The sequence below is a fragment of the Heterodontus francisci genome, unplaced genomic scaffold (assembly GCF_036365525.1).
Source record: "Heterodontus francisci isolate sHetFra1 unplaced genomic scaffold, sHetFra1.hap1 HAP1_SCAFFOLD_862, whole genome shotgun sequence".
Classification (NCBI taxonomy): Eukaryota; Metazoa; Chordata; class Chondrichthyes; order Heterodontiformes; family Heterodontidae; genus Heterodontus; species Heterodontus francisci.
The window spans coordinates 202,501-215,000 of record NW_027140099.1 but is presented as its reverse complement, the minus strand read 5'-3'; positions in this window follow the sequence as shown (position 1 = coordinate 215,000).

Genomic DNA, 12,500 nt, shown 5'->3' with positions numbered 1-12,500 from the left:
GGGGACCCTCCCGCGTCGAGTGCCGGCGCACCGACCCCGCAGGCTGACCGGGAAGGTGAAGACTCACCCCGCTGAATGCCCGGCCCCGGCTACCCTCCGGCTCCGGGGCCATAACTTCGGGGAGGGAGGTCCGATCCCCGCGCGGTCGACGGCAGGCGGTAGGGCTCGGAGGGGCGCGGCCTGGTCCGCGAGTGCCCCGGCGCCGCCCCTCTGCCCGTCCGAGGGACAGTAGGAAATGGCCATACCGCTTTCCGGCCGATTGCCGCCGGACGTCCGGCCGCATTCGCTCGGTCTGCGCGGCCGGCGGTAGCCGGGGGCGAGGGGCATCGGGCGGTGGCGGAACCAGGCCGGCCCGACCGCTGGGGGCCGCCCGGGCGACGTTTGAATCTGTCGGGTCGGACCGCCGAATCCCGCGGGATTTCGGGATCGAATCTGCGGGTGGAATCGGCACCTCGTCCCGCTGTCCGGTTCCCCCCCGTCGACTGCAACGGGTTTCCGAGGCCCGTCGGTCAGGCGCGGTTCGCTCCGCAATCCGCCGGCCGATCGGCACCGGGCGGGGCTCTACGGAAAGAGGGGACCCTCCGGCGTCGAGTGCCGGCGCACCGACCCCGCAGGCTGACCGGGAAGGTGAAGACTCACCCCGCTGAATGCCCGGCCCCGGGCACCCTCCGGCGCCGGGGCCATAACTTCGGGGAGGGAGGTCCGAGCTCCGCGCGGTCGACGGCAGGTGAAAGGGGCCGGTGCGCCGCGGAAGGCGACAGCAGTCCCGTCAGGCTGCACCTCTGCTCGGGCGAACGGCGTCAGGAAAAGGGGAGAGCACTTCCCCACCGATAGCTCCGGAACGCCCGGACCCATTGGCCCGCGGCACCGGTGGCTGCTAGAGGGCCTCCGGCGCCGTCAGCCGGGGTACGTCCCAGGCCGGCCGGACGGCGGGCAGCCGGAGGCAACGGCCTGGAACGGAGCCAGACTTGAGTCGTTCCGTGCCGTGGGCAAAAAGGCAGGGCTGCGGGTCAGCGCAGTTTGGCAAACCTAGCCGCAAGTGCGGGAAGGGCGGAGGAGCACACGGACGCCGCCTTCCCAAACTGAGCCCAAAGTGCCCAGGCATGCCCCCTTGATCTCGCCTAATCAGTGAGCCCAAAATAATTTCAGAGTGTGGAAACCTTATCCAAAAAGGTCGAAAAGAACGGCCAGAGATCAAGTCCGAAAGGGGAAATCAGTAACAAGCAAGCAGAGTAATCATTAACCAAAAAGCGCAAAATTATGTTAAAAGTGTGAAATCATTAACCAAAAACTCGAAAATAATGTCCAGAGACCAAGTCCGAAAGGGCAAATGGTTAACCAGTAAGCAGAGTAATCATTAACCAAAAATCGCAAAAGTAAGTAAAAAGTATGAAATCATTAACCAAAAATCGCAAAAGTAAGTAAAAAGTGTGAAATCATTAACCAAAAACTCGAAAATAATGTGCAGAGACTAAGTCCGAAAGGGCAAATGGTTAACCAGTAAGCAGAGTCATCATTAACCAAAAATCGCAAAAGTAAGTAAAAAGTGTGAAATCATTAACCAAAAATCGCAAAAGTAAGTAAAAAGTGTGAAATCATTAACCAAAAACTCGAAAATAATCTCCAGAGACTAAGTCCGAAAGGGCAAATGGTTAACCAGTAAGCAGAGTAATCATTAACCAAAAATCGCAAAAGTAAGTAAAAAGTGTGAAATCATTAACCAAAAATCGCAAAAGTAAGTAAAAAGTGTGAAATCATTAACCAAAAACTCGAAAATAATGTCCAGAGACTAAGTCCAAAAGGGCAAATGGTTAACCAGTAAGCAGAGTAATCATTAACCAAAAAGCGCAAAAATATGTTAAAAGTGTGAAATCATTAACCAAAAACTCGAAAATAATGTGCAGAGACTAAGTCCGAAAGGGCAAATGGTTAACCAGTAAGCAGAGTAATCATTAACCAAAAATCGCAAAAGTAAGTAAAAAGTGTGAAATCATTAACCAAAAACTCGAAAATAATCTCCAGAGACTAAGTCCGAAAGGGCAAATGGTTAACCAGTAAGCAGAGTAATCATTAACCAAAAATCGCAAAAGTAAGTAAAAAGTGTGAAATCATTAACCAAAAACTCGAAAATAATGTCCAGAGACCAAGTCCGAAAGGGCAAATGGTTAACCAGTAAGCAGAGTAATCATTAACCAAAAATCGCAAAAGTAAGTAAAAAGTGTGAAATCATTAACCAAAAATCGCAAAAGTAAGTAAAAAGTGTGAAATCATTAACCAAAAACTCGAAAATAATCTCCAGAGACTAAGTCCGAAAGGGCAAATGGTTAACCAGTAAGCAGAGTAATCATTAACCAAAAATCGCAAAAGTAAGTAAAAAGTGTGAAATCATTAACCAAAAATCGCAAAAGTAAGTAAAAAGTGTGAAATCATTAACCAAAAAGTCGAAAATAATCTCCAGAGACTAAGTCCAAAAGGGCAAATGGTTAACCAGTAAGCAGAGTAATCATTAACCAAAAATCGCAAAAGTAAGTAAAAAGTGTGAAATCATTAACCAAAAACTCGAAAATAATCTCCAGAGACTAAGTCCGAAAGGGCAAATGGTTAACCAGTAAGCAGAGTAATCATTAACCAAAAGGCGCAAAAGTAAGTAAAAAGTATGAAATCAGTAACCAAAAAGCGCAAAAATATGTTAAAAGTGTGAAATCATTAACCAAAAAGTCGAAAATAATCTCCAGAGACTAAGTCCGAAAGGGCAAATGGTTAACCAGTAAGCAGAGTAATCATTAACCAAAAATCGCAAAAATATGTTAAAAGTGTGAAATCATTAACCAAAAACTCGAAAATAATGTGCAGAGACTAAGTCCGAAAGGGCAAATGGTTAACCAGTAAGCAGAGTAATCATTAACCAAAAAGGGCAAAAGTAAGTAAAAAGTATGAAATCATTAACCAAAAAGCACAAAATTAAGTTAAAAGTGTGAAATCATTAACCAAAAAGTCGAAAATAATGTCCAGAGACCAAGTCCGAAAGGGCAAATGGTTAACCAGTAAGCAGAGTAATCATGAACCAAAAATCGCAAAAGTAAGTAAAAAGTATGAAATCATTAACCAAAAAGGGCAAAAGTAAGTAAAAAGTATGAAATCATTAACCAAAAATCGCAAAAGTAAGTAAAAAGTATGAAATCATTAACCAAAAATCGCAAAAGTAAGTAAAAAGTATGAAATCATTAACCAAAAAGCACAAAATTAAGTTAAAAGTGTGAAATCATTAACCAAAATGTCGAAAACAATGTCCAGAGACTAAGTCCGAAAGGGCAAATGGTTAACCAGTAAGCAGAGTAATCATTAACCAAAAATCGCAAAAGTAAGTAAAAAGTGTGAAATCATTAACCAAAAACCCGAAAATAATGTCCAGAGACTAAGTCCGAAAGGGCAAATGGTTAACCAGTAAGCAGAGTAATCATTAACCAAAAATCGCAAAAGTAAGTAAAAAGTGTGAAATCATTAACCAAAAACTCGAAAATAATGTCCAGAGACTAAGTCCGAAAGGGCAAATGGTTAACCAGTAAGCAGAGTAATCATTAACCAAAAGGCGCAAAAGTAAGTAAAAAGTATGAAATCAGTAACCAAAAAGCGCAAAAATATGTTAAAAGTGTGAAATCATTAACCAAAAACTCGAAAATAATGTGCAGAGACTAAGTCCGAAAGGGCAAATAATTAACCAGTAAGCAGAGTAATCATTAACCAAAAAGCGCAAAAATATGTTAAAAGTGTGAAATCATTAACCAAAAACTCGAAAATAATGTCCAGAGACTAAGTCCGAAAGGGCAAATGGTTAACCAGTAAGCAGAGTAATCATTAACCAAAAATCGCAAAAGTAAGTAAAAAGTGTGAAATCATTAACCAAAAACTCGAAAATAATGTCCAGAGACCAAGTCCGAAAGGGCAAATGGTTAACCAGTAAGCAGAGTAATCATTAACCAAAAATCGCAAAAGTAAGTAAAAAGTGTGAAATCATTAACCAAAAACTCGAAAATAATCTCCAGAGACTAAGTGCGAAAGGGCAAATGGTTAACCAGTAAGCAGAGTAATCATTAACCAAAAATCGCAAAAGTAAGTAAAAAGTGTGAAATCATTAACCAAAAATCGCAAAAGTAAGTAAAAAGTGTGAAATCATTAACCAAAAAGTCGAAAATAATCTCCAGAGACTAAGTGCGAAAGGGCAAATGGTTAACCAGTAAGCAGAGTAATCATTAACCAAAAAGCGCAAAAATATGTTAAAAGTGTGAAATCATTAACCAAAAACTCGAAAATAATGTGCAGAGACTAAGTCCGAAAGGGCAAATGGTTAACCAGTAAGCAGAGTAATCATTAACCAAAAAGGGCAAAAGTAAGTAAAAAGTATGAAATCATTAACCAAAAAGCACAAAATTAAGTTAAAAGTGTGAAATCATTAACCAAAAAGTCGAAAATAATCTCCAGAGACTAAGTCCGAAAGGGCAAATGGTTAACCAGTAAGCAGAGTAATCATTAACCAAAAAGCGCAAAAATATGTTAAAAGTGTGAAATCATTAACCAAAAACTCGAAAATAATGTGCAGAGACTAAGTCCGAAAGGGCAAATGGTTAACCAGTAAGCAGAGTAATCATTAACCAAAAAGCGCAAAAATATGTTAAAAGTGTGAAATCATTAACCAAAAACTCGAAAATAATGTCCAGAGACTAAGTCCGAAAGGGCAAATGGTTAACCAGTAAGCAGAGTAATCATTAACCAAAAATCGCAAAAGTAAGTAAAAAGTGTGAAATCATTAACCAAAAACTCGAAAATAATGTCCAGAGACCAAGTCCGAAAGGGCAAATGGTTAACCAGTAAGCAGAGTAATCATTAACCAAAAATCGCAAAAGTAAGTAAAAAGTGTGAAATCATTAACCAAAAACTCGAAAATAATCTCCAGAGACTAAGTCCGAAAGGGCAAATGGTTAACCAGTAAGCAGAGTAATCATTAACCAAAAATCGCAAAAGTAAGTAAAAAGTGTGAAATCATTAACCAAAAACTCGAAAATAATGTCCAGAGACCAAGTCCGAAAGGGCAAATGGTTAACCAGTAAGCAGAGTAATCATTAACCAAAAATCGCAAAAGTAAGTAAAAAGTGTGAAATCATTAACCAAAAATCGCAAAAGTAAGTAAAAAGTGTGAAATCATTAACCAAAAACTCGAAAATAATCTCCAGAGACTAAGTCCGAAAGGGCAAATGGTTAACCAGTAAGCAGAGTAATCATTAACCAAAAATCGCAAAAGTAAGTAAAAAGTGTGAAATCATTAACCAAAAATCGCAAAAGTAAGTAAAAAGTGTGAAATCATTAACCAAAAAGTCGAAAATAATCTCCAGAGACTAAGTCCAAAAGGGCAAATGGTTAACCAGTAAGCAGAGTAATCATTAACCAAAAATCGCAAAAGTAAGTAAAAAGTGTGAAATCATTAACCAAAAACTCGAAAATAATCTCCAGAGACTAAGTCCGAAAGGGCAAATGGTTAACCAGTAAGCAGAGTAATCATTAACCAAAAGGCGCAAAAGTAAGTAAAAAGTATGAAATCAGTAACCAAAAAGCGCAAAAATATGTTAAAAGTGTGAAATCATTAACCAAAAAGTCGAAAATAATCTCCAGAGACTAAGTCCGAAAGGGCAAATGGTTAACCAGTAAGCAGAGTAATCATTAACCAAAAATCGCAAAAATATGTTAAAAGTGTGAAATCATTAACCAAAAACTCGAAAATAATGTGCAGAGACTAAGTCCGAAAGGGCAAATGGTTAACCAGTAAGCAGAGTAATCATTAACCAAAAAGGGCAAAAGTAAGTAAAAAGTATGAAATCATTAACCAAAAAGCACAAAATTAAGTTAAAAGTGTGAAATCATTAACCAAAAAGTCGAAAATAATGTCCAGAGACCAAGTCCGAAAGGGCAAATGGTTAACCAGTAAGCAGAGTAATCATGAACCAAAAATCGCAAAAGTAAGTAAAAAGTATGAAATCATTAACCAAAAAGGGCAAAAGTAAGTAAAAAGTATGAAATCATTAACCAAAAATCGCAAAAGTAAGTAAAAAGTATGAAATCATTAACCAAAAATCGCAAAAGTAAGTAAAAAGTATGAAATCATTAACCAAAAAGCACAAAATTAAGTTAAAAGTGTGAAATCATTAACCAAAATGTCGAAAACAATGTCCAGAGACTAAGTCCGAAAGGGCAAATGGTTAACCAGTAAGCAGAGTAATCATTAACCAAAAATCGCAAAAGTAAGTAAAAAGTGTGAAATCATTAACCAAAAACCCGAAAATAATGTCCAGAGACTAAGTCCGAAAGGGCAAATGGTTAACCAGTAAGCAGAGTAATCATTAACCAAAAATCGCAAAAGTAAGTAAAAAGTGTGAAATCATTAACCAAAAACTCGAAAATAATGTCCAGAGACTAAGTCCGAAAGGGCAAATGGTTAACCAGTAAGCAGAGTAATCATTAACCAAAAGGCGCAAAAGTAAGTAAAAAGTATGAAATCAGTAACCAAAAAGCGCAAAAATATGTTAAAAGTGTGAAATCATTAACCAAAAACTCGAAAATAATGTGCAGAGACTAAGTCCGAAAGGGCAAATAATTAACCAGTAAGCAGAGTAATCATTAACCAAAAAGCGCAAAAATATGTTAAAAGTGTGAAATCATTAACCAAAAACTCGAAAATAATGTCCAGAGACTAAGTCCGAAAGGGCAAATGGTTAACCAGTAAGCAGAGTAATCATTAACCAAAAATCGCAAAAGTAAGTAAAAAGTGTGAAATCATTAACCAAAAACTCGAAAATAATGTCCAGAGACCAAGTCCGAAAGGGCAAATGGTTAACCAGTAAGCAGAGTAATCATTAACCAAAAATCGCAAAAGTAAGTAAAAAGTGTGAAATCATTAACCAAAAACTCGAAAATAATCTCCAGAGACTAAGTCCGAAAGGGCAAATGGTTAACCAGTAAGCAGAGTAATCATTAACCAAAAATCGCAAAAGTAAGTAAAAAGTGTGAAATCATTAACCAAAAACTCGAAAATAATGTCCAGAGACCAAGTCCGAAAGGGCAAATGGTTAACCAGTAAGCAGAGTAATCATTAACCAAAAATCGCAAAAGTAAGTAAAAAGTGTGAAATCATTAACCAAAAATCGCAAAAGTAAGTAAAAAGTGTGAAATCATTAACCAAAAACTCGAAAATAATCTCCAGAGACTAAGTCCGAAAGGGCAAATGGTTAACCAGTAAGCAGAGTAATCATTAACCAAAAATCGCAAAAGTAAGTAAAAAGTGTGAAATCATTAACCAAAAATCGCAAAAGTAAGTAAAAAGTGTGAAATCATTAACCAAAAAGTCGAAAATAATCTCCAGAGACTAAGTCCAAAAGGGCAAATGGTTAACCAGTAAGCAGAGTAATCATTAACCAAAAATCGCAAAAGTAAGTAAAAAGTGTGAAATCATTAACCAAAAACTCGAAAATAATCTCCAGAGACTAAGTCCGAAAGGGCAAATGGTTAACCAGTAAGCAGAGTAATCATTAACCAAAAGGCGCAAAAGTAAGTAAAAAGTATGAAATCAGTAACCAAAAAGCGCAAAAATATGTTAAAAGTGTGAAATCATTAACCAAAAAGTCGAAAATAATCTCCAGAGACTAAGTCCGAAAGGGCAAATGGTTAACCAGTAAGCAGAGTAATCATTAACCAAAAATCGCAAAAATATGTTAAAAGTGTGAAATCATTAACCAAAAACTCGAAAATAATGTGCAGAGACTAAGTCCGAAAGGGCAAATGGTTAACCAGTAAGCAGAGTAATCATTAACCAAAAAGGGCAAAAGTAAGTAAAAAGTATGAAATCATTAACCAAAAAGCACAAAATTAAGTTAAAAGTGTGAAATCATTAACCAAAAAGTCGAAAATAATGTCCAGAGACCAAGTCCGAAAGGGCAAATGGTTAACCAGTAAGCAGAGTAATCATGAACCAAAAATCGCAAAAGTAAGTAAAAAGTATGAAATCATTAACCAAAAAGGGCAAAAGTAAGTAAAAAGTATGAAATCATTAACCAAAAATCGCAAAAGTAAGTAAAAAGTATGAAATCATTAACCAAAAATCGCAAAAGTAAGTAAAAAGTATGAAATCATTAACCAAAAAGCACAAAATTAAGTTAAAAGTGTGAAATCATTAACCAAAATGTCGAAAACAATGTCCAGAGACTAAGTCCGAAAGGGCAAATGGTTAACCAGTAAGCAGAGTAATCATTAACCAAAAATCGCAAAAGTAAGTAAAAAGTGTGAAATCATTAACCAAAAACCCGAAAATAATGTCCAGAGACTAAGTCCGAAAGGGCAAATGGTTAACCAGTAAGCAGAGTAATCATTAACCAAAAATCGCAAAAGTAAGTAAAAAGTGTGAAATCATTAACCAAAAACTCGAAAATAATGTCCAGAGACTAAGTCCGAAAGGGCAAATGGTTAACCAGTAAGCAGAGTAATCATTAACCAAAAGGCGCAAAAGTAAGTAAAAAGTATGAAATCAGTAACCAAAAAGCGCAAAAATATGTTAAAAGTGTGAAATCATTAACCAAAAACTCGAAAATAATGTGCAGAGACTAAGTCCGAAAGGGCAAATAATTAACCAGTAAGCAGAGTAATCATTAACCAAAAAGCGCAAAAATATGTTAAAAGTGTGAAATCATTAACCAAAAACTCGAAAATAATGTCCAGAGACTAAGTCCGAAAGGGCAAATGGTTAACCAGTAAGCAGAGTAATCATTAACCAAAAATCGCAAAAGTAAGTAAAAAGTGTGAAATCATTAACCAAAAACTCGAAAATAATGTCCAGAGACCAAGTCCGAAAGGGCAAATGGTTAACCAGTAAGCAGAGTAATCATTAACCAAAAATCGCAAAAGTAAGTAAAAAGTGTGAAATCATTAACCAAAAACTCGAAAATAATCTCCAGAGACTAAGTGCGAAAGGGCAAATGGTTAACCAGTAAGCAGAGTAATCATTAACCAAAAATCGCAAAAGTAAGTAAAAAGTGTGAAATCATTAACCAAAAATCGCAAAAGTAAGTAAAAAGTGTGAAATCATTAACCAAAAAGTCGAAAATAATCTCCAGAGACTAAGTGCGAAAGGGCAAATGGTTAACCAGTAAGCAGAGTAATCATTAACCAAAAAGCGCAAAAATATGTTAAAAGTGTGAAATCATTAACCAAAAACTCGAAAATAATGTGCAGAGACTAAGTCCGAAAGGGCAAATGGTTAACCAGTAAGCAGAGTAATCATTAACCAAAAAGGGCAAAAGTAAGTAAAAAGTATGAAATCATTAACCAAAAAGCACAAAATTAAGTTAAAAGTGTGAAATCATTAACCAAAAAGTCGAAAATAATCTCCAGAGACTAAGTCCGAAAGGGCAAATGGTTAACCAGTAAGCAGAGTAATCATTAACCAAAAAGCGCAAAAATATGTTAAAAGTGTGAAATCATTAACCAAAAACTCGAAAATAATGTGCAGAGACTAAGTCCGAAAGGGCAAATGGTTAACCAGTAAGCAGAGTAATCATTAACCAAAAAGCGCAAAAATATGTTAAAAGTGTGAAATCATTAACCAAAAACTCGAAAATAATGTCCAGAGACTAAGTCCGAAAGGGCAAATGGTTAACCAGTAAGCAGAGTAATCATTAACCAAAAATCGCAAAAGTAAGTAAAAAGTGTGAAATCATTAACCAAAAACTCGAAAATAATCTCCAGAGACTAAGTCCGAAAGGGCAAATGGTTAACCAGTAAGCAGAGTAATCATTAACCAAAAATCGCAAAAGTAAGTAAAAAGTATGAAATCATTAACCAAAAAGCGCAAAAATATGTTAAAAGTGTGAAATCATTAACCAAAAACTCGAAAATAATGTGCAGAGACTAAGTCCGAAAGGGCAAATGGTTAACCAGTAAGCAGAGTAATCATTAACCAAAAAGCGCAAAAATATGTTATAAGTGTGAAATCATTAACCAAAAACTCGAAAATAATGTCCAGAGACTAAGTCCGAAAGGGCAAATGGTTAACCAGTAAGCAGAGTAATCATTAACCAAAAAGCGCAAAAATATGTTAAAAGTGTGAAATCATTAACCAAAAACTCGAAAATAATGTCCAGAGACTAAGTCCGAAAGGGCAAATGGTTAACCAGTAAGCAGAGTAATCATTAACCAAAAAGCGCAAAAATATGTTAAAAGTGTGAAATCATTAACCAAAAACTCGAAAATAATGTCCAGAGACTAAGTCCGAAAGGGCAAATAATTAACCAGTAAGCAGAGTAATCATTAACCAAAAAGCGCAAAAGTAAGTAAAAAGTGTGAAATCATTAACCAAAAAGTCGAAAATAATGCCCAGAGACTAAGTCCGAAAGGGCAAATGGTTAACCAGAAAATCAGTCGAATAATGTCCAGAGACTAAGTCCGAAAGGGCAAATGGTTAACCAGTGGAAGGGCGATCAAGCGGAAAAATTTGCCCCGGTTACCCGGGATGGAGTTCCAGAGGTCCGGCCAGAGTTGTCAAATTCGTCCCGCTGATCGGACGCTTGTCATTCGGGTGGCTGGGGGTTGGCGGGGTATCTGCACAGTAGTAGGAGGTGGCAAGTCGGGACTTGGACGTTTATTCCAAGAGTCCACCCGAGCCTCCAGGTCTGCAGAGACCGACCCTAGCTGCCGCCCAACCGACTTTTAAGCCTTTTTCGGATGGGGATTTTTTCCCATTTTCGTCCATTTTTCGGGTTTTCTGTCGGGCTTAATAGGCGGCAGCCTGACCCCCGGCCGAGGCGGGGGGCGCACTCTCCCTTGCGTAAGGGTCCGGATTTGCCCCGGAAAGTGCCCCCGACGGCCTCCCGACCCGGGTGCCTGCAGGGCGGGGGAAAGGGTAGTCCCAGCCGCAGGAAATCATTAACCAAAAGACTTAGCCGTCGGGGCAGAGGCTAAGACCCGGGCTGGTGAAATCATTAACCAAAAGGAATGCACCCTTTTCCGAAAGTGCAGGCCGAAATAAGGCGAGCCTTGGGCCGGGAAGGCCAAAACCCCCAACTCATGGAAGTGTATGGGGTCGGACTCGGCGACTTTCCCGGGCCCCGAGTTGACCTTTCCCCACGGGGGCGGTCAAGTTGCTCCCGCCAAGAGGGCACGTTGCATTTGCTGCCGCTCTAGTCCCCGGGCTAGTTAATCAGTTGCCGTCGGAAGTCCCGATGCCGAAATGAAAAATGGCCGTTGCGGCGATTTGGCGCCTCATTTTCGGAAGGACTACCGGCAGGCAACCCGCCGAATTGACACTTGCGATTCGGGTGGCTGGGGGTTGGCGGGGTACCCGGAGATTTTCGGGAACTCGATTTTCAGAACTTTTGCTGGCAGCGGTTGCACTTGCAAAGTGGCCGAAGAAGTGCTCCCTCAAGGAAGGACCTTCTTTTGAAATAAAAGACCTTCCGAAGAGTGCCTGGAAGTCATTTATGAGCATTTAAGGGTAAATCTGGCGGACTTTCCATGCTCTGTTGCCGGCTCTGAAATATCGCACAGTTGGGTCTAGGCCGGTAGACTGGCTGTGAAAACAGACAAAGTGTTTTGGCGAGCGAGAGAAAACAAGGCCTTGGAACAGATTGGGGGGTGCGGAGGCACACCACACCCACAGGAAAAGAATTAATGAAAAAAAAACCAAAGTCTATGACATGTCTGTTGGTACAGTGAGAAAAGCAAAGAAGGGAGGCTGCGATGGCAGAGCAAAGCCGACCTTCATACAGATATACATGTCAAAGAAAGAAACTATGCCCGCAAAAGACTTGGTGCGAAATAACAAGGCTCCTTGTGAACGGTTATCTTTGTCTGTCAGGCGCAGATTGTGGCGGCGTCGCCTGGTTTCCTTGGGTTGCACTACATGTATGTCCTATTCTCAAACGAAAAGTGCGTGCCCAGAATTTTGTCCAAGTTAGGCGACGCACGCCGGCTGGCATCACCTCTCCGTGCGAGCGCCGAAAGCTTTGGTCGACCTGTTTGGCTACGCTGGTCGCGGTTGCTCCTTACAGTGATGGGGACGGAAAACCGATGCGAGTTGACCAGGCGACGTCAACCAAGTTGCATGCTTTCTCCCCCCCCCCGCCGCCGCCAACCCCACACTGTGTGAAAGGAAAAAAAAGTGCGTGCCCAGGTCACTCGATCGATACGGCGAGGACTGTCCGACGTTGGAGGGCCCAGGCGGGCTAGCATTTATTTGCTGGTGTTTCAGGCTCAGCGGTTACCTCCCGTTTCTGTCCCTTGTGTCAGACGGACATTCCTCTCGAGAGTTTGGCCACTTGGTCGGCGGCGTGCTAGGTAGATTACTCGTTGTGCGCCGTCTCCTGTGTGCTGATCTCTGTGCTGTTCGTGTGAGGCCGAGACGTCCCACTGGTCGCTACCGCAGTGGTCCGATTGTGAAGCTCCGGAGCGGGGCGTCCCGTTCCGGC